Here is an 8261-nt window from a genome sequence, read left to right as displayed (position 1 = left end):
CATGACCTGAGCCAAAGTCGGATGCTTAACCGACTGAGCCACCCAGGCGCCCTATTCTTTTTTAAATAGAACAGCTTTATTGAGATATAATTTACATGTCACAAAACAAACCCCTTTACATTGTGCATTTCAGTGGTGTTTTTTATATATACGGTAACAAAATTGTGCAGCCACCATCACTAATTCTAGAACATTTTCATCACCCCAAAAAGAAACTCATCAGTGGTCACTCCTCATTCTCCATTTCCCGCCCCCTTATACCTCCAGCCACCACTAACCTATTTTCTGCCTCTACACACTTGCTTATTCCAGACATTTCATATAAATAGATGCATACAATATATGATCTTCTGTGACTGGCTTCTGTTACTGAACATAATGTTTTCAAGGTTCGTTCATTTTTGTAGCACATAGTGGCTACATATCGGAACTTCATTCCCTTTTACAGCCAAATAATCCATCACATGGATATACCATGTTTTATTTATCTATTCACCAACTTACGGACCTTTGGGTTGTGTCTACTTTTTGCCTATTGTGAACAGCGCTGCTGTGAACATAAATGTACAGGTTTTTGTGTGGGCACATGTTTTCATTTCTCCTGGGTACGTAGCTGGTAGTGGAATCGCTGGGTCGTATGGTAACTCTGTGTTTCACTTTTTGAGGAACTACCAAACTGTGTTCCAAAGTGCCAGTACCATCCTACATTCCCATCAGTATTGGACAAGGGTTCCAATTTCTCCAAATCCTTGTCAGACTTACTATTATCTCTTTTATTTATTTTTTATTTTTTATTTTTATTTTTTAAAAAAAAATTTTTTTTAAGGTTTATTCATTTCTCAGAGACAGAGAGACACAGGGTGAGTGGGGGAGGGGCAGAGAGAGAGAGGGAGACACAGAATCTGAAACAGGCTTCAGACTCTGAGCTGTCAGCACAGATCCTGATGCGGGGCTTGAACTCGTGAACCACGAGACCATGACCTGAGCCGAAGTCGGACGCCCAACTGACTGAGCCACCCAGGTGCCCCTATTATCTCTTTTATTACAGCCATCTGCATTTGTTATTTTGATAAGGATTGCCAACTTCCGGAGGGTACCAGTATACGAAAGTGCCCGTGATCTTGGCCTCGGTGGCAGAGTATACCTATCAAACTTCTGAATCTTTTTAATTTGAGTACAATATGATATCTTAGAATGGTTTCATTTTAGTTGAACATCTGCATTAGTCAATTTTGCTGTGGTAACTAACGGCTTCAAAATCCCACGGGCTTGCAACAACAGAAGTTTATTTCTCTTTCATGGTTTACATTGGTGGTGGGGTTGGCTCTAGTCCTGACCCACGTGCCTTTATTCCATGACCCAGGCTGAAGGAACAGCCCCTATCTGGGACACGATGTTCTCATGGCAGAAGGAAAGGAACAAAAGGCAGAGAAAACCACGCAACGACTCTTAAAAATTCTGCTCATACCTGGCATATGGCACATCCGCTCATATCCCATTGACCAAGGCAAACCCCAGGGCAGCGGGGTGAGGATGTATGTTCCTCTCACAGGGGGGTGCTGCAAAGCTCACGGCGATGGGTGAAGATGTAATCTCTCATCACAAGGTCATGAGACATAGGCCCTTAAAATTTTGCATTCTGTTTCACCTCAGTCCACACCAGCCCACCTCACTCATCTACATTACCTGCCTGGCCCTATAGATATCCAAGTTGAAACCACTGGTCTAAACGCTTCCTCTCCTTTTCCCTCAAGGATACCCTCTCGGTTATCCCCTCACTTCTTCAACTCTCCTTCCTACTACTTCTTTCTCACAGCATTTTAAATAGCTTAAACCAAGGGGCGCCTGGGTGGCTCAGTGGGTTAAGTGTCTGACTTTGGCTCAGGTCATGATCGCATAGTTCATGGGTTCAAGCCCCGCGTCAGGCCCTGTGCTGACAGCTCGGAGCCTGGAGCCTGCTTCGGATTCTGTGTCTCCCTCTCTCTCTGCCCCTCCCCCACTCGTGCTATCTCAAAAATAAACATTAAAAAATAAATAAACAGTTTAAACCTCACACATTCCCACTCCAGCTGCCCCCTACCTTCCTAAAAGGGCTGTCCCCACTCCATCTTCATTTTCTCTCCTCTCACGCTTTCCTCAGCCCACCACGTAGCTTCCACCTTCAAAGCCACCAAGAACTTCCAAATCCAATGGGCACATATCACCCTTATCCGAGCAACATTTTCTTTCACTGGCTCCATTGGATTACCACCAACTGTTTCTCAGTTCCTTTTGCATTTTCACCTCCCCCTGGCCCTCCCTGAAATGCTGGAGTCCCTCAGGGCTCTGTCCCAATACTTCTTTTACCTGTAATCAGCACCACTCCCTAGACAACTGCATCTGTGCTTTGGGCTACCTCCTGGTAGCTCCTCCATTCCAGACCTCTCTCCTGAGTCCACGTCCAGGAAGCCGCCTGCCCAACTTAGAAGTCTCATGGGCACTTCATACTCAGTAGCTCCAAAACTGAACTCAACATCAGCCCTCTCAAATACGCTCTTCTTAGGTGTCCTGGTTTGATGAATGGCAACCATCTTCCACTGGTTACTCAAATCTAGATTCTGACTGATCTCCTGCCTCCTCATCCTCGACTGATTTTTTTTTCTTTTTCATTTAATCCTCAAATATTGTCACATCTTTCTCTCATTCAAAAACATCAGCATCACAGTAAAACCTGGATAAAGCTTCATTTTTTTCCTATGGGCTATGTTGCAAAATTCCTTTCCTTAAAAAAAAAAAAAACACTTTAAGGGGAAAATGGTGACTTTCTAGTGGAGAAACCTGGTGGACCACCTTACCCAAGATTCAAGGCAACATCACCAATAATGGGACAGACTGACATACCAGCCCTTCTGATGTGAGGCATTGAGAAGCACTCAACATCACTCATGTCACATTTCTGCCAAAAATGCATAACCTGAATTTAACAGGCATATCTAAATTGAGTGTAATTCTACAAAATAACTAACTTGTTATTTTCTCTTTTTTTTTCATGTTTTTATTTTTGAGAGAGACAGAACATGAGTAGGGGAGGGGCAGAGAGAGAGGGAGACACAGAATCTGAAGCAGGCTCCAGGCTCTGAGCTGTCAGTACAGAGTCTGACATAGGGCTTGAACTCACGAACTGTGAGATCATGACCTGAGCCCAAGTCAGACGCTTAACTGACTGAGCCACCCAAGCACCCCAGTAACTTGTTATTTTCAAAAATGTCAACATCGTGAAAATCAAAGAAATATTGAGGAAATGTTCCAGAAATAGAGACATTACAATCAAAAGGAATGTTTGAGGGGCACCTGGGTGGCTCAGTCGGTTAAGCGGTTAAGTGTCTGACTCCTGATTTCAGTTCAGGTCATGATCTCTTGGTCATGAGATCAAGGGCCATGTCAGGCTTAGCACAGAGCTCCGAGCCTGCTTGGGATTCTCTCTCTCTCTCTCTCTCTCTCTCTCTCTCTCTCTGCTCTTCCCCCAATCCTACTCTCTCTCTCTCAAAAAAAAAAAAAAAAAAATTAAAAAGGAATGTGTGAACTTAAATCGGCTCCTGGATAAGGAAGAAAAAACCTGCCACAAAGACCATTATTGGAACAACTGGTGGAAACTAACTGTGCATGGCATCATAAATATTAGTATTCGGTCAGTGTTAAATTTCCTGAATTTGATCACTGTATTGTGGTTATGTAAGAGAATATTCTTACATATGCGGAAACATTTAGCAGAAAAGGAGCATGATATCTGCAACTTGCTCTCAGGTCAGAAAAAGGCAACACTGTATGTATCTATAAACATTTTTAGAAGAATAACAGCTTTATTAAGATATGACTCACATGGGGCACCTGGGTGGCTCAGTCGGTTAAGCGTCCGACTTCGGCTCAGGTCACGATCTCGCGGTCCGTGAGTTTGAGCCCCGCGTCGGGCTCTGGGCTGATGGCTCAGAGCCTGGAGCCTGCTTCCGATTCTGTGTCTCCCTCTCTCTCTGCCCCTCCCCCGTTCATGCTCTGTCTCTCTCTGTCTCAAAAATAATAAAATAAACATTAAAAAAAATTTTTTTAAAAAAGATAGGACTCACATACCAGGAAGTTCACCCTTTTAAATTGTACAATTCAGTGGGTTGTTGTTTTTTTTTTAAGGATATTCACAAAGTTGTACGTCGTTCACACTTTTTAATTCCAGAACATTTTCATCACCCCAAAGAGAAACCCCATACCTGTTAGCAGTCATTCCCCATGCATTTTTAAAAGACTTTAAAAAGATGGAAAAAGCCTTCAAAATATTAATAAGTTATTCCTGGATATTAGAATTATAGATTATTTTCATTTTCTTTTCTAAATTTTTTTCATGTTATTTTGAGAGACAAGAGAGCATGCATGCACAACGGAGGAGGGGCAGAGAGAGAGGGAGAGAGAATCCCAAGCAGGCTCCCACAATGTCAGCACAGAGCCTGACATGGGGCTCGATCTCACGAACCGTGTGATCATGACCTGAGACAAAATCAAGAGCAGACAAGCTTAACTGACTGAGCCACCCAGGTGCCCCTATTTTGATTTTCTTATACACCTATACTTTTAAAACTTTATATGATAGCTTCATATTACATGTGTAATTAAAATAAAGGTTATTATTTTTTTTTAACGTTTATTTATTTCTGAGACAGAGGAAGACAGAGCACGAGTGGGGGAGGGGCAGAGAGAGAGAGGAAGACACGAAATCTGAAACAGGATCCAGGCTCTGAGCTGTCAGCACAGAGCCCGATGCGGGGCTCGAACCCACGAACCGTGAGATCATGACCTGAGCCAAAGTTGGACGCTCAACCGACTGAGCCACCCAGGCGCCCCGTAAAATAAAGGTTATTTTTAATCAACAAGAAAAATTAAGGAATTTAAGGGGCAGTAAGAACTCTAAAATATAAAAAATCACCAGGCTCAAGAATGGCCTTAGTACATCACATGGTTTCCCAACTCCTTGATCCACTATCATTAAAAAGGTCTAACTGGTCACAAAGGTAGCCAGCTATATAGTGCTCATTTCTATTACACAACCCAAAAGGCTCTCAGAGAGAGGAACGGGCTCAGCTAGTTCAGCAAACACTGACTCAGTATCTGCTTGGGGGGCTGTGTCTGCCCTGTGAGCTCCAGCTGACAGACCGGTAGGGAGGTGAACAGGTAAAATAAAGGCTCACTTGCCACAACAGAATGGAATGCTCACAAGGAAAGGCAGGGCTGGTTAATTCTGCTCAGATTGGCCCAGGGCAGTCTTCAAAGGGAAAACATTCAGGTCTTAAAGGTGATAAAGAGCTGGTGCAGGAAAAGACTAATCAGGAATCTGTTAGGATACTATTTGAATAACTGATAGGGTGGGCCTGAGCGAAGAGCAGCGCCAAAGAAGTTAGGGAAGTCACGCAGGAGGAGGCCTGCCTGTGGGCAAAAAAGACCAGGGCAGTTTCTTAAAGCACTTTCTGCCAGGCTAATTGTTAGAAAGTGACAACACCGACCTCTGTACTGTCCACCTGCTAACAAATCCCATGGACTCAATACCCACATCCATAAAGGCACCAATTCTCCTTATATGTACAGTGATTTCTCTGCTTCTAGATTGTAAAGTCCTGGGGGGTTAAGGCCTTATCTTTAAGGAAAGCACTAAATACAAAACAGGCACTCAAAAAAAAAAAAAAAAAAAAAAAAAAAGATAGTTTTCATCTTCCCAACTCTCCACTCCCTTCCCCCAAGGTCTTGCACAAAGGCACTCAATAAACATTTGGATGAATAGACCAACTATTACCTGATACTGAGGAACAATGCTGCATTCCACTTACATTTTATTTGCATAGACCAAAAATCTGTATTAATGATAACTTAGAAAATTTGCAAAGGGTTTTCTTCTTTCTCAAAGCGTTCTCATCTATGACCTCATTTGATCCTGGCAGTAATGCCAGAAATTAGCCTGAAAGGTATTTATTTATTCGCCCCAGCTTTCAAGATGAGGACTCTCAGTCCAGAGTTAATTTGTCCAAGATTACAAAGGAGACACAACAGCAAGCCTAGATCTCTGATTTTCTGAATTCTAGGCTAGTACCTCTCCCACTACAGTATTGGTTACTTTTAGGTCTGGCATTTCTAACTACCTCTTACCATACACAAAAATAAATTGCAGCAGAGAGAAAGACAAAAGCTGAAAATATACAACTATAAGAATGTCAGAAGGAACTATGGGGAGAGACTTTTTTTTGTACTGTTTATTTTTGAGAGAGAGACAGAGTACAAGTAGAGGAGGAGCAGAGAGAGAGAGGGAGATACAGAATCCAAAGCAGGCTCCAAGCCGTCAGCACAGAGCCCAATGTGGGGCTCGAACCCACACACCAAGAGATCATGACCTGAGCCAAAGTCGGACGCTTAACCAAGTAAGCCACCCAGGTGCCCCAAAGAGACTCTTAACAATAGAGAACAAACTGAGGGTTGACAGAGGGAAGTGTGTGGAGGATGGGCTAGATGGGTGATAGGTATTAAGGAGGGCACTTTTTACGATGGGCACTGGGTGTTGTATGTACATGATGAATCACTGAGTTCTACTCCTGAAACCAATATTGCACTACATGTTAACTGACTAAATTTAAAAAAAGAAAAGAAAAAGAAGGAACTACAGGGAAATATTTTTTTAATCTTGAGATAGCATCAGAGAAACCCAAAAGCCGCAGGCAGATTTGACTATGGATAACTTCTAAAATTCTGTATAGAGAAAGACACCATTAAAGTGGTTAAAGATAACGCATGGCTTTATCCCCCCCCCTCGTTATTTTACCCACTCCATGTTTTCCAAAACAATTTTTGCTCTCTTTGCAATTATTCTTTTCCATCAAAAATTTAAAATCAGATTAAGTTCCATGCAAAGTCCTGTTTTAATTAGAACTTAACTTAATCTAAGGCAAAAACTTATGCCGTTACACAAGCGTTTCTATTCACAGACATGGTAAAACTCTTCATTTAACTAAGACCTTTTTGTCTTTCACTAAGATAGTCTGGTTTTCTTAGTATATGACTTGTAGTTTTCTGTTAAATTTATTTCTAGAAATGTAATATTCTTGGGGGCACCTGGGTGGCTCAGTCGGTCAAGCATCCGACTTCGGCTCAGGTCTCACAGTTTGTGAGTTCAAGCCCTGAGTCTGGCTCTGTGCTGACAGCTCAGAGCCTGGAGCCTGCCTCAGATTCTGTCTCTCCCTCTCTCTCTGCCCCTCCCCTACTCATGCTCTGTCTCCCTCTCTCAAAAAGAAACATTAAAAAATTTTTAGAAATGTAATATTCTTACTCTGAGATTATTTCATTTTTATGATGTTATTGTTCTTATATTTGATATATACAATTTTTGTTTGTTAACCTCATATCTGGCCATGCTGCTAAGCTCACTAGTTTTAGTATTTTGTCAATTAATTCCCTTTCTAGATGAATATACCACATGAAAATAATGAGACTTCTCAATGGCCAGGAGCTCCAGTACAATATTAGCTTTGATGGTAAACATTCCTGTCTTATTCTTATTTTTGATAGGAGATTTCAAATATTTTCACATAAAGCATAACTTGCTCTAAAAAGGGGGGGGGGCTGAAAGACAACTGAAAAACTAAGAGAAAGGATTTTAAATGCATATAACAAGCAAAAAGTTAATATAACTTAGAAAAGAAGCAACAGAAGTTGTCAACTCCAATATTAGTGACATGCAAGTTTAAACGATGAAATTACTATTTTTCATCTATCAAACTGGCAACTGCACTGAAAATTCATAGTATCCAGTATTGCTATGTTGTAGGAAATGGAGACATTCACACGTGGTTCTGAGTGAGCATGTAAATTGTTACAAACTGAAATTCAATTTTACAGAATTAAAATTTCAAATGCACATATCCTATCTACAAATCCATAAGCACAGAAGGATACCTATATAAAGATATTCCTTATGGCACTGTTTATAAAACAAAATAATGGAACTAACCTAAATGTTCATCAGGATGAGTCTAGACAAATCAAAGTACCAATATAAGTTTCAATTTTATGCAACAACTGTTAAAATGTTAAAGAACTTAGATGTCTACAATGTAGCACTTGTGTCTTGCACTGTAGGTGCTCAATAAATATACTCTGGATGAAAAAAAAAAAAAAAAAGAAAAGTTTTGTATGAACATAGAAAAAAGCCTGGAGCGCCTGGGTGGCTCAGTCCGTTAAGCGTCCCACTTTGGCTCAGG

Source organism: Neofelis nebulosa, chromosome 8, assembly GCF_028018385.1.
Source record: "Neofelis nebulosa isolate mNeoNeb1 chromosome 8, mNeoNeb1.pri, whole genome shotgun sequence".
Taxonomy (NCBI): domain Eukaryota; kingdom Metazoa; phylum Chordata; class Mammalia; order Carnivora; family Felidae; genus Neofelis; species Neofelis nebulosa.
This window is presented reverse-complemented; position numbering follows the sequence as displayed.